Source organism: Erinaceus europaeus, chromosome 1 (assembly GCF_950295315.1).
Source record: "Erinaceus europaeus chromosome 1, mEriEur2.1, whole genome shotgun sequence".
Classification (NCBI taxonomy): domain Eukaryota; kingdom Metazoa; phylum Chordata; class Mammalia; order Eulipotyphla; family Erinaceidae; genus Erinaceus; species Erinaceus europaeus.
The window spans coordinates 188,052,667-188,077,573 of NC_080162.1; the positions used below are offsets into that span (position 1 = coordinate 188,052,667).

Below are 24,907 nucleotides of genomic sequence, written 5' to 3' on the forward strand. Positions count from 1 at the left end.
TACACCACGAGTCTAAATGAAAGCTATCTTAAACATATATATCACCAGATGACTAGCTACCAGGCTGTGTAAGTAACGTAACGGGTTTTCAAATTTCAGTGTATTGTTCTTGGGTTCATTCTAGCATATGCCACATAAACAACTATACTGCATCCTACAGATAATGTCACACTTTTAAAGTGTCATTATTAAATAATACTTAATGACCTCACCGATGTGTCCTGGAACCCCACTTCTCCAGAGCCCTCCCCTACTAGGGAAAGACAGAAACAGGCTGGGAGTGTGGGTCGACCTGTCAATGCCCATGTCCAGTGGGGAAACAGTGACAGAAGCCAGAACTCCCATCTTTTGTGCCCGCAAAATAACTTTGATAGGGAATAAAGAATAGGGAAGTTTTCAATGGAGGGATTGAACGGGACATGGAACTCTGGTGGTGGGAACTGTATGGAAATTATACCCCCGTTATTTGGCAATCTTGTTAATCACGCGCACGCGCACGCGCACGCGCACACAGTAGCACCCTTCGCCTGTCCATAACTCCAGGCTCCCGCCAGTCCCCTCCCACCTGCGTGTGGGCGTGAACACCGGGTCAGAGGGCACCGCGCAGGCGCAAGGAGCTCGTGGCCAGACACCTGCGCGCACGTGGGCATCTGGGAACCCGGGGCTTGTGCTCCTCAAAGTCTGGAAAAAGAATTTGAACCAGCTGGCTACAGGAGTGGCACGAATTTGAGACTTCTTATCCAGCCTACGAAATGGGGAGACATTGAAGACTTTCTGGAAACAAACTAATGATTGTAAAGAAAAGTAAGTCCTACCTGGTGCTTAGCTGTCATAGTGGGTGACAGTGTGGTTATCCTAGCTGGTTGGTTTTATGTAAATAATTGCGGGGCAATTAAAGCAATACATAGACACTTGTTTTTTTTTTTTTTTAACGATGATATACAATTACTTTAAATAAGACATAGAAAAGGGGGTCGGGACGGGCCGTGGTTACCCAGTAGAGCTAACACTTTACTGCGAGGACCCAGGGTCGTGCAGCCCAGTTTGAAGCTCCACGCAAGAGGGCGGAGCAGTGCTGAAGTGGCTTCTTTCTCTCTATGTCTCTCTCACCCCCCCCCAAAAAAAGGTAAAAATCCAGGGGTGTGTGGTGGATTAGTGCAGGGAAGGTCCTGGCAGGCAAAGACAAAACAAGATGTTAAACTTGACTCTGGGATACTTTCTGACTCTTTCAAGTGACCCAACTTAAAGTGACAAAGAATGCATTGGCGGACGGGAAGGTAGCAACAGTGGTTATGCGAAAGGACTTTCATTTTGGAGGCACCAGACGTCCCAGTTCTATCTCAAGCATCGCCATAAGCCAGAACTGAATAGTACTCTGGCAAAAAAGAAAAGAAAGAAAGAAAAAGAATGCATTGTTTTATATAGATAAACTTCTGAAAGAGTAAGTTTAAAAACAATCTGAGGATCTGAGAGGTGGAGCAGTGGATAAAAACAATTTTAGGACTGACCAGAGCTAGTCTTATTTCTTATTTTATCAGGATTAACCCCCCCCCACAAGGTTTATTATCACCGTGTCAAGAACATGGTAAGGCAGGTGCCCTCCCAAGTGAGCTATTTTGATGGTCCAGTTGTGAGAGCTTTTAAGATTTCCTTGGGTTGGGGAGGATAGCATACTGGTTATTCAAAAGGCTTTCCAGTCTGAGGCTCTGAGGTTGCAAGTTCAATCCCCAGTACCACCATAAGCCAGAGCTGAGCAGTGCTCTGGTCTGTCTCTGTATTTCTCTCATTAAAATAAATAAATTAGAAAAATATTTAATTTCTTGGTAACCTTAAAAAATGCAATGTGGGGCTGGGCAGTGGCTTACCTGGTTAAGCACTTACGTTAGTATGTACACGGACCTGGGTTCAAGCCCCCAGTCCCGACCTGCAGGGGGGAAGCTTCGCAGGGGGGAAGCTTCACAAGCGGCGAAGCAGGGCTGCGGGGTGACTTTCTGTCTCTCTCCCTCTCCATCTGCCCCTCCCCTCTCAAGTTCTCTCTGTCTCTCTCAGATAAATAAATAAAATGTTAATAAAGACGTATATTTTAAAAAATTCAATGTAGTATTGTTAACTGTAATTACCATGGTCTACATTATACCACCAGAATCTCCTTTTCTTATTAGTGGCAGTTTATGCCCTTAGACTGTCTTTACCCATTTTCCCTGCTGATTCCTGCCTGCCCTTGGTAACCACTTGGCTACCTGGTATTGTTTCTCTGATTGGGTTAAATTCCACACATAGGTGAGATCATACAGTAGTTGTACTTCTATGTCTGACGTATTTCATACTTAATATCATCAAATTTCATCCACAGTGTTGTCAAGGCAGGCTTTTCTAGTTTTTAGTAGATTTTATTTATTTATTTATTTATTATTGGCTAGAAACAGAAAAATTGAGAGGAGAGGGGGAGATAGAAAGAGAGAGAGACAGAGAGACACCTGCAGCCCTGCTTCACCACTTGTGAAGCTTTCCCCCTGTAGGTGGAGACCAGGGGCTTGAACTTGGGTCCTTGTGCATTGTAATGTGAGCACTTAACTAGGTGTGCCACCACCTGGCCTCTGTTCTTATTTTTAAAGGTTTGCTTATGAAAAAGAGCGGGGTAGAGAACTGTGCAAACCAGTGTATGTTGCAGGATAGGACAGAGAGGTAATAGAGGAGAGGAAGAAAGAGGGGGGAGAGAGGGAGGGAGGGAGAGAGGGGCAGGGGAGCTGCTCTGGTACATGTGATCCTGGGGTTTGAACTGGGAGCTCCAGGCAGTAGTAATGTGCTCTCTCAGCTACACAATTTCCCCAGCTCCCTCAGCATTCTTTTTGAAGATCTTTGAAGTCTTGCTTTGGTCACACAGATGGCATTGTGGGATCTTTGTAGTCTTGCGGTTAGTCTCATTGTTTTCAGAACCCATGCGATTTTTTTTTTCCAGACAGGTATCTTGCCGGAGGACTTTATTTCTCTAATGGCACTTGACTTTGCTGCCGCTCTAAATAGTATCGCACTTTTAGTGGCCTTTCCTTTTTTTTTTTTAAATTATTTATTTATTTATTCCCTTTTGTTGCCCTTGTTGTTTTATTGTTGTAGTTATTGTTGTCATTGTTGTTGGATAGGACAGAGAGAAATGGAGAGAGGAGGGGAAGACAGAGAGGGGGAGAGAAAGACAGACACCTGCAGACCTGCTTCACCGCCTGGGAAGCGACTCCCCTGCAGGTGGGGAGCCGGGGTTCGAACCGGGATACTTATGCTGGTCCTTAGCTTTGCGCCACCTGCGCTTAACCCGCTGCGCTACAGCCCGACTCCCTTAGTGGCATTTTCTAATCACCACTATTGCGAAGTTGATTACATCGCTGGGAACTTGCTCAACTTATTTTTGAGAGTTGACTCATTTGGAGATTGAATCATTTGTGAAGAGTCACTTTTTCTTTTCTCTTCCAAATCTTACTTTTTTTTTTTTTTTAATTTATTTCATTAGTCAGCATATCCAATACTGAGGAGTTCTCTCTCTCTGGTGGTGGGAATTGTACCGGTCTTATCCAATGGTCTTGTTAGTGCTTCCATTTTATAAATAAATAAATTTAAAAAATTTAAAAAAGAGGTATAAAAAAAACAAATTCTTGAGAAATCTCATATTTTTACATTTTTAAAATATTTATTTCCTTTTGTTGCCCATGTTGTTTTATTGTAGTTATTATTGTTGTTATTGATGTACTTGTTGCTGGATAGGACAGAGAGAAATGGAGAGAGAAGGTGAAGACACAGAGGGGGAGAGAAAGACAGACACCTGCAGACCTGCTTCACCGCCTGTCAAGTGATCCCCCCCCCCCCCCCCCCCCGCAGGTGGGGAGCCGGGGACTCGGGATCATTGAACTGGTCCTTGTACTTTACGCCATGTCTGCTTACCCCGCAGCGCTACTGCCTGTCTCCCCTCATATTACTTTTATCTCCATTCCTTTGTTGGGAAATTTTTTACTCCTTAGAATTTTAGGTCCTGGGAGCTGGGCAGTAGCACAGCGGGATAAGCACAGGTGGCGCAAAGCACAAGGACCGGCGTAAAGCTCCCTGTTCGAGCCCCTGGTTCTCCACCTGCAGGGGAGTCACTTCACAGGTGGTGAAGCAGGTCTGCAGGTGTCTATCTTTCTCTCCCTCTATCAGTATCCCCTCCTCTCTTGATTTCTCTCTGTCCTATCCAGTGACAACAATAACAGCTACAACAAGTGCAATAATAAAGGCAACAAAAATGGGAAAAATGGCCTCCAGGAGCAGTGGATTCTTGGTGCAGGCACCGAGCCCCAGTGATAACCTTGGAGGCAAAAAAAAAAAAAAAAAAAAAAATTAGGTGCTTCATTTTACCCCTTGAAGTTCTTCTTCTTTTTTTTTTTTTAAAATAAAGATATTTATTTACCAAAGCACTGCTCAGTTTTGTGGTGGTGTAGGGGTTTGAACCCACGACTCCCTTGAAGTTCTTATACCATGTTTAAGTTTATATAATTTTTGAAAGACTTTATGCATTAATTTTTTATTGTTATAGACAGGACAGAGAAATTCAGAGGGGAAGGGAAGTATAGGGGTACCATGTAGACTTGCTTCACACTTGTGAATTTTACCCACTGCAGGATGGGAGTAGGGCTTGGGGGATTGGGCCAGTGTCATTCTGAATGATAATATGTGCAGTCAATTCGGTGCTCCATCATTATTTCTTTATTTAATTTATTTATGAAATAGAAATATTGACAAGACCATATTATAAAAGGGGTACAGTTTCACACAGTTCCCACCACCTGAAGTCTGTATCCCATTCCCTCCCTTGAAAGTTTCACCACTTGCAAAACTTTTCCCCTACAAGTGAGGACCGGGGTTTGAACCTGGGTCCTTGTGCATTGTAACATGTGCACTGAACAAAGTGTGCCACCACCCCATTCCACCCCCCCCCAAACTTAAAAAGACAAATATGCTTAGCTCTCACAAAATAAGACCTGGGTCAGTCAGTGAGTGCTTGCGCCACTGCTCCAAGACTTCCTTTACTCCATCTATGGAAAGTAACACTCTGTAGTCACTTATAAATGTCCAGTATAATGTCTTTGCTCCTACTCACTTAGACTTCTTCTTCTTCTTCTTTTTTTTTTTTTTTTTGCCTCCAGGGATTTTGCTGGGGCTGAGTGTCTGCACTATGAATCCACTGCTCCTGGAGGCTATTTTTCCCCTTTGGTTGCCCGTGTTGTTGTTATTATTGTTGTTATTGTTACAGGATAGGACAGAGAGAAATGGAGAGAGGAGGGGAAGACAGAGGGGGGAGAGAAAGATCAGACACCTGCAGACCTGCTTCACTGCTGGTGAAGGGGCCCCCTGCAGGTGGGGAGCCGGGTACTTGAACTGTTATCTTACGCTGGTCCGTGTGCTTTGCACGACGTGCGCTTAACCCGCTACGCCACCGCCCGCCCGCTCCCCCGAGCTCTTTTTTATCTGCTACATTTGATGGTGCTTGATTGATGATACTTAAATAATACTTTTAAACATGCCGTTCTGAGTGACAGCTTTCGGAGCAATTCCTTGGGTCTTTCATGAGGATCTTGTTTTCTTTATTCCTCTTAAAGTTGTGTATGTTTTGCTGTGTCTCGAGTCTAAATGCTATGCAGCGTACATGCAGGCCTTTGCATTTCTGTCACAGAGAGCATTCTCATAAATAATTTGAGAATATCTGGAAACAGGTAACTTCGGCTTTTTACTAAGTGTACCCTTTATGATGATTTTACACTTCCTTTTATGTATTTTAATTCCCATTGTAAACGCATGCTACCAGGTGCCACATGTCTGGCCTCTTTCTGGGGTTGGCCACTTCATTTTGGGGATGACTGGCCTTCACACATGTGGGGGAAGCATGCTTAGTCAGGGCGCGTCACTGTGAAGGGCTGGTAGTGCCTTTCACGGGGCTCCACATCTGAAGCACACGCTAATTCTTGCCGTTCTTGGAATCACTACTCCTTGGCACGCAGGTTTAGAGGCATTGGACATGGAGTCAGGTTAAAATACTACACACATTATGACTTTTTATATGTGCCTGCCTGATCCCCTCACACAGCATTACTTCATCGTAGAAATATTTGTAGTGTTCTTTGAAGTAACTGTTGCCTAAGCTGTGGCAAAAACATTTTATCAAGGCAACAACTTTTTTAAAATTTTATTTTACTTATTTATTTATTTACTTACTGCTTCCTGGGGCTCAGTGCCTGCACTAGGAATCCAGTGCTCCTGGGTTTTTTTTTTTTTTTTTCCAATTTTGTTGGCCTTGTTCTTATTGCTGTTGTTGGATAGGGCAGAGGGAAATTGAGAGAGGAGGGGATAAAAACAAACACCTGCAGACCTGCTTAACCGCTTGTGAGGCGAACCCCCTGCAGGTGGGGAGCCAGGAGCTGGAACTGGGATCCTTAGTCCTGGTCCTTGTACTTAGTGCCACGTGCTCTTAACCCACGTGTTATGGTCGGGCCCCTAAGGCAACAACTTTAAATACACCTAGTTCTGAGCAAGAGGTGTAGTATAGTATCAGTAGTATGAGAATACATTAAGTTACATTTTTTTCCAGTCAAATAAATTCCCAAGACATCAATATGTCTTTTTAGGCAGCATAACTTGGGGAGGGGCTAGAAAGGGGGAACTTTAGGCTTGCCTGCTCCTGGGTTTTGACTGCACTACCTAAATAATCCACAAGATGGCAGCAGAGAAATATTCATTTAAATTTATCATTTACAGAGCGGTGGGCGGTTTTGAGTGCACTTTCACAAAAAAAATAGACTAACCTTTGTAATTTGGTCCTTCCTAAACATAGAAGAGTCATTGAGAGCTTTTAAATGGTTTCTTGGGTCTTTCATGAGAAATATAATGAGGATTTTATTTTCTTTATTCATCTTAAAGTTGCTTTTTTCACTTGCTTCTGTTTTGCAGGAGAGGTTTAAAATGTCACACAGGGTATATATACTCTGTTCTTTGTAGTGGTTACAACTTTTATATAAGAAAAGCGAAAGAATATGGTTTTCAGGCTTCAGGGATCTGGATTTGCTTTTCTTGAGGGAGATGGTGGTCGTTGGAGAAAGAAGAATATTCCTGTACACACCAGTTTCCACCTAAGTTGTATAATCTTTATACTAATAGCTTCGTTTTCAGTGATTTGTTTGAGTGGGCAATTAGAGTTAACAGTGGATAGTTGCAGATGCTTTTGACTCAGAAGAAAATACTATTTTTTTATGTGGATGACTTTAATTTTCTAATTTTAGGGTTATGTGTTACTTGTGAAATGTTAAAAATCTGTTCTATAGATGTAATTAATATCAAATCAATTGTGGTTAGTCTGTACCATTTATTACATTGAAGTTTTTCTTTCTTTCTTTTTTTTTTTTTACTTGCCACCAAGATTATCCCTCGGGCTCAGTGTCACCATAAGGAATCCACCACTCCTGGTGGCCATTGTTTCCTTTTTTCTTTTTTCTTTTTAATTTTTATTAGGACAGAGAGAAATTGAGAGAGGAAGGGAAGCTAAGAGAGGGAGAAAGCAGACACCAGCAGACCTGCTTCATTCACCACTGGTGAAGTGGGCATCCTGTAGGTGGGAAGTGGGGAGGGAGGCTCAAACCCTGGTCCTGTGCTTGGGAATAAGTGCACTTGAACTGGATGGGTCCCTTGATGTTCTTTATGTTCAAATCTTAGAGCACTTAGTGACACATACCTAATAAGTGCTTTTAATTTGTAGAAACAGTAAAAATTGTTCTAGTGTCTTAAGTCATACAGTAATAATACATAAAGTAGAAAATAATGTCTCCTATAATCTTTTGAGTTTTGAATATTCTCGTATGTATTTATGTAAGGATAAACATCGCCATTTTTGCAATTGTAACTTTAGTGTTACTTTTACTCTCGTGGACATCTTTTCATATTTAAATTTTATAAGCTCTATATTATTCCATTGTATGTTTCTGAAAGAATTTCTTAAATTTTATTGATGGAAGTTGTTTTCCACATTATTTTTGTTGCAATAATAATAATGGCAACCTAAGCAGTTCCGCATACTTGTCATAATGCATTTAAAAACCTAAATTTTCAAAACTTGAACACCACCACTGAAATGAATAATAAAAGCCTACAATTGCATTGTAGCCAGAGTTAAAAAGAACAACAGGTTGACACATTGTCCTCTTCCTTTTCTGAAGTATTAACATCAAACCCGCACTTTGATGACGGCAGTAGAGGGCCCGTCTTCGCAGGTTTGAATGTGCACTAGCCCTGTTTTGTAGTGAAGCCTGGAAACGTCCTCCCCTCTCCTTGCAGTATCTCTCTACATGAGCTGCCAAATACTGGCTCAGCTTCCCGGTGTACCTGGCTGAGCAGGTGCGAGCCTCCATCTAGACAGGCAGGTCGCATTGAATTGTGCACTCCCCGGGGGGACTCTCCTTTCCTCCTACCCTTTCAGGGTGCCAGAGATCAATGAGTGGAAGGTTTGAAGTCTAAGAACCTAGGGGCGGGATATTCTCAAGGAGGGAAGCAGGGCTCTGGAATGCACTCCCTGGCGGATCGTCCAGCAGAGCGGAGTCTGTTTGCCTTCAGGGCACAGAGGAAGACCCATCTGTTTACTCAAGCATGTTTCTGAGTGGTTGCCTTATGGCGGCTCCCCTCACCCAGGAGCCCAGGGAGCGGGCTTCTCATCTTTGCCACTTCACATGGAGGGGCTAATGCTGGCAAAGAATTGTTTTATAATAGGGCTTTGTAGCCAAGAGATTTCAGACTCATGTATTTCATAACATGGCTGACAAACATTTTATAAAGATAGAAAGAGAAAAACCTCAATCAAGGTGTAATGATCCACATTTAAGACTCCTTCCCAAGTCCCATATAATCATTAAAAAAAATCATTTATTGACTCTTTATAGTTCATTGGTTATATAAAGTGAGGTTCTAGAATCTTTAAAATTTTCATCTTTGGCATTATATGAATTAAGGAAAAGATGCAGACACTTTATAAGGTCCTAAGATTTTGCATTATTAAGGCCATTAGAAACAGCTGTATCTTAGTGTGTAAGACAGCTGGCCATCTTCTCATTAGTCTTATAGGACAGATTCTTTTGTTCTATTTTTTGAACTATGTCTGGTTTCATGATTTGTACTCTTGCTATATGTCAGGTTCTCAGAAACCTCTTTAAGATCCTGAATACACTAAATGCATTTTTGCTTGTGACTTTATAGGCAAAATAGCTCTGATCCTTATGAGTAGTGCACACAAAACAAAGAAGCCACTGGGTGTGCACTTGCACACTACAGAAGCTGTGTCTTTTATGTTCTGGGTTTCTTCTTTTTTTCTTCCCCTTTTGTTGCCCTTGTTGTTGTTGCCCTTGTTGTGGTTATTATTGATGTTGTTGAGGTCGTTCATTGTTGGATAGGACAGAGAAAAATGGAGAGAGGAGGGGAAGACAGAGAAGGGGAGAGAAAGATAGACACCTGCAGACCTGCTTCACCGCTTGTGAAGTGACTCCCCTGCAGGCTCGAACAGGGATCCTAACGCCGGTCCATGTGCTTGGTGCCTGGTTCGCTTAACCCGCTGTGCTACTGCTACTGCCTGATTTCCTTTTCCTTTTCTTTTTCTTTATACTTCTCATTATAAAGCATTTATTAAATTTTCTGCCAAAAGATAAATCTGTACTTTAATCCTTGGCTCTATCCCTTAAATATCAGTCTTCAAATAACCTAAGCAGCAACAACCTGGCCTATTTACTAAAAATGTACAGAAGTTTACAACCACATATACTAAGAAAATATGCACATCTGGAAGTCCTCTCCTCTAAAGGTTGAAAATTTGTTCTAGAGCACAATACTTCACTGTCATCAGATTCCCTTTATAGTGGCAGGAATGACAGCACCCATCCAATACCCTAAATTCAGTGGTAACACCAGGCCTATTTCTGAAATCCTCTAGATGGTTCTGGAGCTGGCACAGCTAAGGAAAAGAGGCATCAGTTCTCCAGCCACAGAACAATCCGGTCTGCATGTAGGAGCTTGTACTTCACCTCTTCACAATTTTTTTTTTCTAGAAGCATTGGGATTTAACCATCTCCTTCCTGCTCCCAAGGTGTTACCTCGAACCTGCAGGATAGCCGACCTGCTGGAGATGTCATTCTCTGCAAAAAGAGAGATCCCAGTTATGTAGTCAGGGGGCAAACACGGTTGTTTTCTGCTTGGCCTTTTGGGACAGTCCTAGCTGAGGGAAGCACTGATCTTCAGTCAGATGGGGGTTGATGGCATATTTGCCACCTCTGGGAGTAGGAAGTGAATACTGTAGACCTCGAGGATTCAGCTCTTTTGGGTTTCAGGAAAAGTGCATATACAGGGTACCATCATCACCGACAGTCACAGACTCTTTCTTCAGTCTTGTTTCCGCAATGTGAACAGAACACGTGGCTCCTGTCGGATGTTGTCTTGAAACAGCTGTGGCAGCGCAACTTGTAACTCGGTGCCTCAGGATCAGCCTGCCTTTCACAGCCAGCACGTGCAGCCCCATCTGGAGCCGAACATTCTGCGTGGCAAAGTGCGTGGTCACACAGCGCACCTGCATGTCCTTTGGGATGGTGCACTGCCCCAGCTCCTGCTGGACCTGCTTGATGTTGCTGGGGGTTCTCCATCCACCCCCATCACTGTCACTATCTTCACTGTCTTTTTCTTCATTCTCTTCCCCTCTTCACTTGGAACATCTTCACCTTTGTCAACCAGCAGCTCTTGCAACTCATGATCAATATTAGGCAGAGGGTTTCTCCAGAACGTGAAGGAATTGTATTCCAGATCCTCAGGTTCACTGGTGGGGTACCCATTTTCTATGGGTTCTTGTGAGTGTTGTGGCTTTGAGGGCAAGTGGAAGCCAGAAATATGTAGAGGAGTTTCTGGATGCTGAATCAACGAGCTTCACTTTAACCTTCTCTGGTTCTTATTTTAGGTGAGAAATACCAACAAATTCTGCTTCCATTTGGTAGGTGAGGGCCAGAACTTGAATATCGGTAGCAGAGAGGCTGGGGTTAGTCTCCAGTTTTCTTTGAAAACTCAGCCACGCGCCGCACGGCCTCCGCGCCAGGCTGCCAGAAAGCGCAGCTCATAGGGCAGGACCGCGAGGCGCCTGTGCGTGGCCTTGTCCCGGATCTCGCCCCCCACATCGAGGATGGTGTAGATGTTCTTCCCCATGTCCTTCAAGCCCCGGCATCCGCCACAACGCGCTCCACCAGTGCCGTGTTGGCCGCAGTGTTCTGGTTTTCAATGAAGTGCTGATAGTGATGAGGGCAAACTATAAAGTGCATTAATGCTTTGGTTTCATTGATTTGGCAAGTTTGCATTGAGTGCCTGCCTCGTGCCACTGTTTAGTGGAGAAGAAAAGACTGAAAAATTCTTGACCTCAGGCACTGACTTTGTAGTGGGTAGAGATAGATAATAAACAAATCCACCTTCATGTATTAGTTGATGGTCAGTGGCAAGAAGAAAAACAAAGCAGGGAGAGGGATGAGCTGTAGTTTGAAGTGGGTGCTGTGCTTTTAGAGTGGGACAGCAGGCCAGGCTTTACTGATGGATTGAATAATGACTACAAGTGGCTAATGGGGTTGGAGTGTCCTGAGCGGCAGGGCTAGTCAGTGTCAGGACTCCTTGGTGTCAGCTGGCCTTGCAGGTGTGTGGATGAGCACAGTGGAAGAGAGCTTGATAGGATGCCAGAGAGGGAAGAAATCAGACTACCACCACTGAAGTTCTGCGCTCTTCACCCCATCCTGATGATAACTGTTACAGTTCTCACAAAATCTTTTTTTTTTTTTTTAAAGATTTTATTTATTTGTTTATGAGGAAGGTAGGAAGAGAGAGAGACAAAAAAAAAAACAAAAAAACAGACATCACTCTGGTACATGTGCTGCTGGGGATTGAACTCAGGACTCACACTTGAGAGTCTGATGCTTTATCTACTGCGCCACCTCCCGGACCAGAAAATCTTTATTTTAAAATTATTATTATTATTTTTTGCCTCCAGGGTTATCGCTGGGGCTTGGTGCCTGCACCACGAATCCACTGCTCCTGGAGGCCATTTTTTCCCTTCTGTTGCCCTTGTTGTTTATCGTTGTTATTGTTATCGCTGTCATTGTTGTGGGCTAGGACAGAGAGAAATGGAGAGAGGAGGGGAAGACAGAGAAGGGGAGAGAAAGATACAACCTGCAGACCTGCTTCACGGCCTGTGAAGCAACCCCCTTGAAGGTGGGGAGCTGGGAACTCAAGTTGGGATCCTTATACTGGTCCTTGAGCTTTGTGCCATGTGCACTTAACCCGCTGCACTATTGCCCGGCCCCCTGATTTTTTTTTTTTGTATTCATGATTTAGTAATGATTGATAAGATTGTAGGATAGGAGGGCTACAATTGCATACAGTCCCCACCACCAGAGTTCCTTATCCCATCTTCTTTGTTGGAAGTTTCCCTATTCTTTATCCCTTAAGATATAAAGTAGAAAAAATCGCTCAATAACTAGGACCTAAAAGTAAAAAGTATGACAGATGAGATTTGGGGTCTTCAGGTTGGAAGGAGCTAGAAGTCTATTTTAAGTATATTCCAAGGGGACCACGACTACTCATTTTTGCCTGAGCCCAACAGCCAGCATCCAGGTGGGCTAAAGGTACTGTGTGGGAAGATGGTGTCAGAGTTGAGGACAGGACCAGAAAAATCTGGATAAGAGCCGAGAGAAGCTCACAATATGGGAAAAGTATATAAACACTGTCAACCCCATTGATGTGACAGAATCTTAAAAGACACTTTGTGTACTTCTCCCTGACCTCCAAACATCTAGGTCCCATGTTTGTTTCAATTTTCAATATTCCACATTCAGGTGAAATCATTCAATAGTTGTCTTTCATCTGTTTTTCGGTAAGTGCAATCATTTCAGTTCCATCCATTTTGTCTTGAAGGATACAAAATCATCTTTTAAAATTGCAGAATAGTATTCGACTAAATGTATATCCCATAACTTCTTCATCCAGTTTTCTCTTAAAGTTTAGAGTGCTTTCACTGCTTGGCTATTGTGCATAATGCAGCTACGAACATAGGGGTGTGCATGTCTCTTTGAACTAGTGTCCCCCTCCCCCATGATTACCACAGGAACTCAGTACCTGCATAACAAATCCACTGATCTTAGCAGACATTAATTTTTTTTTATTTAATTAACTTTTTTATTGGGGGATAGATGGATTACAGTAAATACAGTTGTTGATATATGTGTAAAATTTCTTAGTTTTCTGCAAAACACTCTCAACCCCAGCCTAGGTCCTCCTCCACCATCGTTCACCAGGATCTCAACATCCCCTCCCAGAGTCTTTTACTTTGGTGCAATACATCAAACCCAGTCTAAGTTCTACTTTGTCTTTCTGTTCTTTCTTATTTTTATTTTCTTTTTTAAAAGTTCCTATTTTAGTTATCTTTTAATTTTTTACTAACTTTATTTATTGGATAGAGACAGCCAGAAACTGAGAGGGTAGGGGGAGGTAGAGAGAGAGAAAGAATCACGTGCAGATCTGTTTCACTACTCGCAAAGCTTTAAGCTTTCCCCCTGCAGGTGAGAACTGGGGGCTTGAACCCCAGTCCTTGTGCACTGTAACTTGTGCACTCAACCAGCTGCACCACCACCTGGCCCCTGTTCTTTATCTCTTAACTTCTGTCCGTGAGTGAGATCATCCCATGTTTTTCCTTCTCTATATGGCTTATCTTAACTTAATGTGATTCTTTCAAGTTCTAGCAAGATGAAGTGAAGAAGGTAAATTTATCATTTTTAATAGTTAAATAGTATTTTTTTCCTGAATGCTAACTTCTTTTTTTATTATTAGTGATTTAGTAATGATTAACAAGATTGTAGGATAAGAGGGGTACAATTCCATACAATTCCCACTACCAGAATTCCATATCCCATCCCCTCCATTGGAAATTTCCCTATTCTTTTGTGTATTTTCCCTATTCTTTTTGCTCAGCCACTCATGTATTGTTGGACACATAGTTTGCTTCTAGGTTTTGGCTATTACAAATTGTGCTGCTACGAACATAGGTATACATACTTTTTCTTGGGTGGGTGTGTTTGACTCCTTAAGAGAGGAATCGCTGGGTCTTAGGGCAGGTCCACTTCTAGCCTTCTGAGCATTCCCCAGACTGCTCGCCACAGGGATTGGACCAATTTACATTCTTACCAGCAGTGCAGGAAGGTTTCTTTGTCCCCACAACCTCTCCAACATTTATTGCTGCTATCTTTTCTGATGTATGACATTCTCATAGGAGTGAAGTGGTTATCTTACTGGTGTCTTTATTTGCATTTCCCTAACAATCAGTGACTTGGAGCATTTTTTCATATGTATAATGGCCTTTTGGATCTCTTTGGTGAATATTCTGTTCATATCCTCTCCTGAATTTTGGATGGGGCCATTTTTTTTTGTTGTTGTAGTTGTTGGTGGTTGTGTGGGTGCTGCGTTTGGGGAGCTCTTTATGTATTTTGATGATTAGCCTTTTTTTCTGATACATGCCATATAAATATCTTCCATTCTCTAAGGAGTCTCTTTGTTTGGGTAGTGGTTTCTTTTGCTGTACAGAAGCTTTTCAATTTAATGTAGTCCTATTGGTTTATTTTTATTTATTTATTTTTTGCAATTGGATTTGTGCCATTGAAGATGTCTATAAAACTTAATGCCAATATTTTCCTTCAACTATTTGATAGTTTTCTGGTCTAACATTCAAGTCTGTGGTCTATTTGGAATTTACTTTTGTCTTTGGTGAAATGTAGTGGTTCAGTTTCATTCTTTTGCACCTTTCAGTCTAATTTTCCCTACATTATTTGTTGAAGAGACTCTTCTTTCTCTGTTTAATAGTTTGAGCCCCCTTGTCAAAAATTAGATGCCCATAGGTGTGTGGGCTTATTTCTGGGCTCTCACTTCTATTTCACTAGTCAGTGTGTCTGTTTTTGTTCCAGAACAATGCAGTTTGATTATAATAGCCCTATAAAAAAGTTTGAGATCTGGGAGCAAGATGCCTCTAGTTCTGTTCTTTTTTCCGCAAGATTGCTTTGGCAATTCTAGGTATCTTTGGTTCCAGATAAATGTTTGTAGGTTTTGTTCTGCTCTCTTAAAAAAACATTTGGTGGGACCTTGATGGGGATTGCATTAAATTTGTATATGGCTCTGGGTAGAGTATTCATTTTGATGATGTTAATTCTTTTTTTTTCATAATTTGTGTTTCATTTTTTATGGCATTTAAAAAATTTCTTTACTGGGGGATTAATGTTTTACAGTCTACAGTAAATATAATAGTTTGCACATGCATAACATTTCTCCGTTTTCCATATAAAAATACAATACAACCCCCACTAGGTCCTCTGCTAATGGAATTTTTTTCCCCTTCCAGGGTTATCGCTGGGGCTCAGTGCCAGCACTATGAATCCACTGCTCCTGGCAGCCATTTTTTTTCTATTTTATTGGATAATACAGAGAAATTGAGAGAGGAGGGAGAGGGAAGGAGAAAGACAGAAACCTGCATAACTGCTTCACCTCTTGTGAAGCATCCTCCGTCACGGTGGGTAGATGGGGGCTTGAGCCCAGACCCTAGCGTGAGTGCTTGCACTTAGTATTATGTGAGCTTAACTGGATGCACCACTGCCTAGCCCCCCCGATGTTAATTATTTCAACCCATGAACATGGAATATCTTTCCATTTCTTTTTCTATTTCCTTGATATACTGAATGGAACTGATTTTTTGGATTTTTTTTCCTTCTGACTTAATATTTACATAAAGGAATACCACCAACATTCATCTGCTAATCTTGTAGCCTGACACTTTACTATATTGCCTGATAATTTCCAGGAGCTTCCTTCAGGGTTTTTTTTTTTTTTTTGCCTCCAGTGTCCCTTGGCCTCTGTTCAGTGCCAGGACTATATGAATCCACTGCTCCTGGAAGCCATTTTTTTCATTATTTCCGTAGCTAGTGTTTGGATGTTGACCTCATTATTTTGTGCTTCACCCTTTGGGGGCCTTTTAGCTGGACTCTTGTCCTGGTTCATTTCTCCAATATTTCTTCTTGTTGGTTTAACCATTTTATATAGTATGTTATGAGGTCCCTCTCTCAGTACTTTTCAAATTACTGATCACTATTGTTGTTTTCGCCTGGCTGGCTTCACGGGTGGGTAACAGACGACCCGGGACTCATGGCTGGGTTGTATGCAGTATCTCTTTATTCATGCAGGACGCAGCGCAATCTATACCAAGCTAAGCTAAACTAAACAATCTTGTCCTTATAAATATACTAGCCCAGTAGGGTGGGAACAGGATGCGACGCAGAGAGGGTGGAGAGAAAAGTGACTGGTGAAAATTAGGGTATGACAAGGAGAGGGGGTGGAGCAGGCGAGAATTCTATCACTAAACCACCAATGCCCTGGAGGGAGTGTGGTGCTTGTTAACAGAGGTTATGTAAATAGAATACAGTGGTTATGTAAATAGAATGCAGTGTTAAGCAGGGGGGATTTAAACCAAATGAAACAGAAGGGGTTTTTAGAAGCATACCAACAACTATTGCCGGGATTGACTTGTGTCTAAGTAAGGTAATTAAAGTGCTCACAGTTGTGGAAGTTAATAGTTGTTTCAATAGTATTTTAACCCCTGAGTTGGAGCTCAGTGACTTAAAAGCCTCTTTAGTGCTTTTTCTTCCCTGTAGGCTATGGGAGCTTGAGGGCTTTTAAACTATAAGTAGGCTTTTTAGCTTAATCACTGATTCCTGACCAAGAGATAAAGCAGGGTGTGGCAGAGATAATCCAGTGGTTATGCAAAGAGACTTTCACAGCTCCACTGCTAGAAAACCAAGGTATAGATCTTCTCCTGAGTTTCCTGGTTAGTTCTCTGTCCCCTGGTGTCAGCCCAGGACCTCCCTGCTGCTGCTCTAGATTCTGAGGGCAGTAGCGATGGAGACTCAGGATTGTACTTGGTGAGTCTCAGGGGAGTCCTCTCCTCCCTTCAGCCGTCCCCTTGTTGGTGGAACAGAATGGAGGTGGTGTCTTAGCTAATAAACTGCAGGACTGTTACCAGCCACCTAATCTCTCCCTAGGCCCCTTGCTGTCCACCAGCCACGTGTGTTTGCACTCACCTGTGATTTGGTGGGTTCCTGAAGTCATTCTAGTCTTGTCTTGTTTTGGTCCCAGGTGGTCTCCTTTGGTATTTCTAGTTGATCTGGGAGAGGAGAGGAGAGAAACAGATCTGCTGCTGCTCGTAGCCCCGCCTCTGAAAGACCTATTTTTTTTTTCCTATGGCCAGCAATACAAATCTTTATTCATTTGAGCAGCCCAGAGTTGGGCAGTAGCACACCTGGTTAAGTGACGTGGCGCCAACCACAATGGCCAGCTTCAGCCTCTCCATCTCCGTCTTGTATTTCTTTTTTTCTTTTTTTATTATTATTTTTTTATTTAAGAAAGGATTAATTAACAAAACCATAAGGTAGGAGGGGTATAACTCCACACAGTTCCCACCACCCAATCTCCATAACCCACCCCCTCCCCTGATAGCTTTCCCATTCTCTATCCCTCTGGGAGCATGGACCCAAGGTCATTGAGGGTTGCAGAAGGTAGAAGGTCTGGCTTCTGTAATTGCTTCCCCGCTGAATATGGGCATTGACTGGTCGGTCCATACTCCCAGTCTGCCTCTCTCTTTCCCTAGTAGGGTGTGTCTCTGGGGAAGCTGAGCTCCAGGACACATTGGTGGGATCTTCAATCCAGGGAAGCCTGGCCAGCATCCTGGTGGCATCTGGAACCTGGTGATTGAAAAGAGAGTTAACATACGAGGCCAAACAAATTGTTGAGCAATCATGGGCCCAAAGCTTGGAATAGTGGAGAGGAAGTGTTAGGGAGGTACTCACTGCAAACTCTAGTGTACTTCTGCTTTCAGGTATATATTTTGCAGTAGTTTATGGGTACGTGTGAACATAAGCTCTCTCTCTCACAGAAACTGGTGTATATCTAGGTTTTGGGACTTTGTTAGAAAGTGAACCACCTGAGATGCACTTAGAGTGCACTATAAAAGGAAAGGTCTCACCCGAGTAATGAAGCTGAAGGGTTGTCATTCCACACGTGAAGTCTCTGGACACAGTCTGAGGTGAAGCATGTTGAGGTGGCAATCGTTGCGTTGGTTACGTTGTGATTGGCAGATGCAATATTATTTGGTATGGATTGGGAGAGGCATACGGGAAAGTGGGCCCTATCCAAGGGTTCCAGGACTGGGGGAAGTAGGGACTCTATAGTGGAGATGTGAGGTTCCTGCTGTCTTAGGGTTCCAAAAGACAATCGATAGTTAATGTTATCATCACATTATTTGTTAATTGGGTTAACTTTGAAAAGTCCTTTTGTTATGGTTTGCTGTACAGTATCCAGTATCTTGTATATAGCTGTGCTATTGGATGCTTCTAATCTACTTGGTCTAGGCTTTTGAGAGAGTCCGCATATCAAATACACAGCCTATATATTAAAAAGATTCAGTGTGTGTTTTGAAAAACTTTGAGACATACAATTGATTTTCCCCCTCTCATATTAATTAACTACTGATTTATATGTCTACATTTTGCTAGGAGTGTACATAAACACCATTCCCACCACCAAAAGACTGTGACCCATCCCTCCCACCCATTCCCACCCCCCATTGTCCCAGGAAGCTGCATATCTACCCCTCACCACAGGGTTTTTACTTTGGTGCCCTACTTACAATTTGATCAGGTCCTGATTTTAGTTTCCCTTTCAAATCTTCTTAGTAAACTTCTGTTGATGAGTGGGATCATCCCATACTCATCTTTATCTTTCTGACTTAGTTCACTTAACATAATTTCTTCTAGCTCTGTCCAAGATGGGTCAGAGAAGGTGGGTTCATTGTTCTTGATAGCTGCATAGTATTCCATTGTGTATATATACCACAGCACTCTCAGCCACTCATCTGTTGTTGGGCACCTGGGTAGCTTCCAGGTTTTAGCTATTATGAATTGTGCTGCTATGAACATAGGAGTACATACCTCTTTTTGGTTGGGTGTTATGGAGTCCTTGGGGTATAACCCCAGGAGAGGAATTACTGGATCATATGGAAGGTCCATGTCTAGCCTTCTGAGAGTTTTCCAGACTGCTCTCCACAGAGGCTGTACCAATTTACATTCCCACCAGCAATGTAAAAGGGTTCCTCTGTCCCCACATCCTCTCCAGCATTTGTTGCTGCTGTCCTTTTTGATGTATGCCATTCTTACAGGAGTGAGGTGGTATCTTAGTGTTGTCTTAATTTGCATTTCTCTGACAATCAGTGACCTAGAGTAGTTTTTCATATGTTTGTTAGTCTTTTGGATCTACTCTGTAGTGAATGTTTTTGTTCATATCCTCTGTCCATTTTTGGATGTGGTCATTTGCTTTTTTTGGTGCTAAGTTTGCTGAACTCTTTATATATTTTGGTGATTAGTTTCTTGTCTGATGTATGGCATGTGAAAATCTTCTCCCATTCTGTGAGGGGTCTCTCTGTTTGTTTAATAGTTTCTTTGGATGTGCAGAAGCTTTTCAGTTTGATGTAGTCCCATTGGTTTGTTTCTGCTTTAGTCTTCCTTGCAATTGGGTTTGATTCATCAAAGATGTCCTTGAGGTGTAGGTGGGAAAGTGTTTTACCAATGTTTTCCTCTAAGTATTTGATTGTCTGACATCTAGGTCTTTGATCCATTTGGAGTTGATTTTTGTTTCTGGTGAGAGAAAGTGGTTCAATTTCATTTTTCTGCATGTTACAACCCAGTTTTCCCAGCACCATTTATTGAAGAGAGCCTCCTTTTTCCATTTAATCCTTTGGGCCCCCTTATCAAATATTAGATGCCCATAGGTGTTGTTAAAATTTGTAGGCTCTTGCCGGCCGGCTAGCTTCACGGGCGGGTAACAGAGACGCGGAGACAGTGGCTGGGCAGGGAAGCTGTATTTCTTTATTCAGGAACAACGATTCACAAACTAAGACAAACTAATCACCAAACAGAACTCTGCTGTCTCTTTGCGGCGGCACAAGCACTCCCTCTTATTCTGTAACTCGGGAACTCTCCAACTCTGGAACTCTCTGGCCCTCTCTCTCTTCCTCTCGAACTCAGGAACCCTCTCCCTTCCTCTTGAACTCAGGAACTCAGGAACTCTTGGACTCAGGAACCCTCTCTTGGGGTTCCTTGGGGCGGGGCCAAGCAGGCCCGCGAAATTAATTGGACTGATCCAATTCTCTTGGCGGGGGGAGGGCTAGAACAAACCAATGTAAAGCATATGACAATTCCCCCTTTTCTTTTTAACTAAATGACTATAGTATCAAGGGTGTGGGGTGAACAGAAACATATATAACAAAAACCAGCATGTTGCCAAGGGAAGGCCTGAGGGGGCCATATCTGAAAAAAAAACATTTCTTGCCTCTGGGGGGCTACTTGCCTGGACGGGCAATTGTATGGGGGCGGGGAACGGCCTAGAGTCCCACAGGCAGCTGGCTGCAACTTACTTACTATGAAACAAAACTTGTTATTAGCATATCTACTGCACGATCCAACGTTTCTAATAGAGAAGGAATTTGAGACTTTTACATATCAACAACGTCTTTTAACCTTTTGTTACACCCATTCAAGATGGAGACACACCCTAGGTGTGGGCCAGAGAGGAAACCTCAGGCATGAGAATAATTAGCATAGCCATTGTGCGATCTACCATTTCTAATAGAGAAGGTAGTGTTTTACATATCAACAAGTCTATTTAACCTTTTGTTTAGACCAACTTAGTTAAAATATATTGATTGTTAACTCATTTTTACCTCAGACTTTAAATGTAAGTTAATTTTATCTTTATGAGAATTACATTGAAAACCTTTTTTATTTAACTTTGACTAGTAAGAATTTAGCCTTAAAGCTACTGTTTACCAAACTTTAAACATATACATAAACATGGTCATTAATACACAAGGAGAGAAACCTTTGTTACGAAGACATGTCATTTTAAACACGAATTTAAGTCTGTACTGTCTTAGTTGTTGGGGGGGGGGGTTAACCATCCGGAGGTGGCTTCCCGTGCAGCCTCACGTCTAGGAATTGCAGGTTGCGATCTCTGCACAAATCTCTGCGTACTCCAGCTTGTCTGCCTTCAGACTGGACCGGCGGCTGGAGATCTCGTGTGCCCAGTTTTGGCAGGGAGCCCGGGGTTCCGGGAGGCCCGGGATGGTTCCAGAATTCATAGAAAGAGGGCAGGCAGGCCATCTTTGTAGAAGGCGTGGGCCTAGGTGCCCAGGGGTGGCGGCCATGATAGGCCACGGCCCTGCCCCATGGCCCTGCCATGTCTGCTGCCCTGCTCGCAGTGGCCGAGCAGCATGGAGGGATCATTCGTCCAGTGTCCTGCTCCACGCGGTGGAGAGCCGGCTCCTGTGGGCTGGCCTGCGTGCTGGCATCGGGCTCCTGCGTGGTGGCATTGGGCTCCTGTGTGTTGGCATCGGGCTCCAGCGTGTTGGCATTGGGCTCCTGGGGCTTTTGTGTGCTGGCGTAGGCCTCCTGCAGGCTGCGGGGCTGCGGGGCTGCGGGCGCGGTGCGCGGGGTTGTCTGGGCGCAGCCGGCTGGCTGGCTGTTTAACCAGGTGGAAACAGCAGCTCCGCGCCTCGCCTCCCGCCCGCTGGCTCTTCCCGCTGGCTGTTCTGAGTTCGCCCGAGCTAGTGGAAACCACAGAGTGGTCCAGAGATAAATGTTCCAGAAACAGTAAAACAGCCTCGTGAAGAAAGAACAGAGGCCTTTGGAGATCTCTTCACAAGCAGAAGAGAAGGCCATAGTGCATAGGTAGCCAAATTGTCTTTACTTATCTGAGAGATGCGCAGGTCAGGTCCACGTGGGCGCCATTTGTTGTTAATATTTTCGGAAGGCTCTTGCTGGGCTGGCTAGCTTCATGGGCGGGTAACAGAGACGCGGAGACAACGGCTGGGCAGGGAAGCTGTATTTCTTTATAGCACTCTCTCTTACTCTCGAACTCAGAAACCCAGGAACTCTGTCACTGGGGAACTCAGGAACTCTCGGACTCAAGAACCCTCTCTCCGGGTCCCTTGGGGCGGGGCCAAGCAGGCCCGCGAAATTAACAGGACTCATCCAGTTCTCTTGGCGGGGGAGGGCTAGAACAAACCAATGTAAAGCATAGGACACATAGGTGTTGGGATTTCCGTCTTGTATTTCTTAAGCTGAGTATATTCTGATGTGTAATCTTTATCTTTCTTTTTAGTATTTTAATTAGTTGTTTAAAAATGATTTGCAAAAATTATAAGGTAGGAAGGCTGTAACCACACCATTGCCACCGCCACAGTTATGTATTCTCTTTGTCTTTCTATATTACATCTTGGACATCTTGGTTGTTTCCATTTCTTGCTATTGTGAATAAAGTGGTGCACATATGTTTTCAAGTTAGTGTTTTCATTTTCATTGGATAAATATCTAGAAGTGGAATTTCTGAGTAATATAGTAATTTTATTTTTTAAGTGTTTATTATGAGAGAGAAATTGGGGTGAGGGGCTCAGGTGGTGGTGTACCTGGTTGAGCGCACATGTTACAATGTGCAAGGACTGGGTTCAAGCCCCTGGTCCCTGCTCACGGGGAAGTCTTTGTGAGTGGTGAAGTAGTGTTGCAGGTGTCTCTCTATCTCTCTTCCTCTCTATCTCCCCTTTCCTTTCAATTTCTGAATTTCTCTAATAAATTAAGATAAGAAAAAAATTCAAAAAAGAAAATGGGGTGAGTACATGGCTCAGCTCTGTTATAAGGTGGTATTAGGAATTGAACCTGTGGCTGATGAGACCACGGGCATACAAATTAGTGCTCTAACAAGCTGCGTTATCTCTTTTCCCCTGTAGAAATTCTGTTTTATTTTGAGTACTAGCCCTACTGAGATGCTAATCTGAATTCTACCCCTAGGAAAATCTCCTTATCTAGAAAATTGATTCAGTAATTTCTGCCTTGCACTCTAGTTAGAGGGCTAATATCTGTGTGTGGTCATGAAATGGCAGGAACAGCAAGAGGTTTGAGAAAATCAGATTAGGACTTTTCTGACAGAAAATTTATTTAGTAGGGTTGTGAAGCAAGGTAAAGATAGGAAGGAGACTTTGAAAATTTAACTCTGTGTAAAATTTCTAATGAAAACACTGATATTTGCTCCACACTTGAAATATTTTAAAATTTTACCAGAGCACTGCTCAGCTCTGGCTTGTGGTGGTGGTTGTGGGGTGGTGTTGAACCTGGGACTCTAGAGCTTCAGGCATGAGAGTCTCTTTTGTACAACCACTATGCTACCTACCCTGGACCCGTTCCATACTTTCATCACCTACCATTCCAGATCCTGGATTTATAAGACATGTAGAAGTTTGATATTTCAAATGATTTGACTCTCTCATGTAATCTTTCTTTCTTTTTTTTTTTTGCCTTCAGGTTTATTGTTGGGACTTGGTGCCTGCATTACAAATCCACTGCTCCTGGAGGCTATTTTTTCCCTTTTGTTGCCCTTGTTTATCATTGTTGTTGTTATTAGATAGGACAGAGAGAAATCCAGAGAGGAGTGGAAGACAGAGAGCGGGAGAGAAAGATAGACACCTACAGACCTACTTCACTGCTTATGAGGTGACCTCCCTGCAGGTGGGAAGCCAGGGGGTTCGAACTAGGATCCTTGCACCAATCCCAGCATTTTACGCCATGTGCGCTTAACCTGCTGCACCCGACTACCCCCTGTAATCTTTATACTGCTGTGTTCCCCCAAATAAGTTGCTCTTTCCAGAGTTTGAACTTTTATTTATTTATTTATTTATTTATAATTCCTTTTTATTGCCCTTATTTTGTTGTAGTTATTGTTGTTATTGATGTTGTTATTGGATAGGACAGAGAGAAATGGAAAGAGGAGGGGAAGACAGAGAGGGAGAGAGAAAGATAGACACCCGTAGACCAGCTTCACCGCCTGTGAATCGACTCTCCTGCAGGTGGGGAGCTGGGGGCTCAAACTGGGATCCTTACATAGGTCTTTGAGCTTTGCGCCAAGTGTGCTTAATTTGCTGTGCTACCGCCCGTCTCCCAAGTTTGAACTTTTATTGGGGGGTGTTCTCAGCTTAGCACTTTGTTGAAAAATAGCATATCCATCCTTTGAAACCCATTCCAAGTATGACCGGATGTAGGACTCTTTATTGTCTCTAGGAATCTGAGTTCCCTTACCTTTTTTACACGTTGAGCTCTATTATCATTTGCATGCTTAACCCTGGAGCAAAGTTCCTTGATGTTAGGGGTTATACCTTAGTCATATTTGTATTCCCTAAGAACTTGGCTCAGTATCTTACATGTAGTAGATGGCATCTAAGTAGTTGTGAAATTGCACTTGGCAAGGAGAGGCAAACCATTTTCTTGTCTTATAGCCACAGAGTAAGAACCAGTCCATAGTTGTGAAGAGTTCTGGACCACTGAAGAAGGCCGCTCTTTCAGCAGATCTCAGTTGTACTAAGCTGTTAGAATACTTTTGAAGAACAGGTTTTGCTGTTCTGCTGAGTTCATGTTGCCATGACAACTTTAACTTTTGGCACTTTCTGAATTTAGTGTCCTACTTAATTTCCTGTTTGTCTCTGAAAGACCATATTGTTATGTCCCTTTTGTTTGCGTATATGAATTTTTGAATTGAAAATCTTTTGTGAATTTATCTTATTTGCCCTGTTAGGTGATACATTCCTTAAGATTGAAGACTTGGTGTTATTATCATTATGATCTCTGATAGTATCTAAGTATGCCCTGTACATTTTATTTGTGTATTATTTTATTTTATTTACTCTATTTTTATTTACCAGAGCACTGCT

General features: G+C 42.9%; 1 pseudogene; it reads right to left on the minus strand.

The window, feature by feature from the left end:
• Positions 1-10,077: 10,077 nt before the first annotated feature.
• LOC103117328 (RNA-binding protein NOB1-like) lies at positions 10,078-24,611 on the minus strand (annotated as a pseudogene).
• Positions 24,612-24,907: the final 296 nt, after the last annotated feature.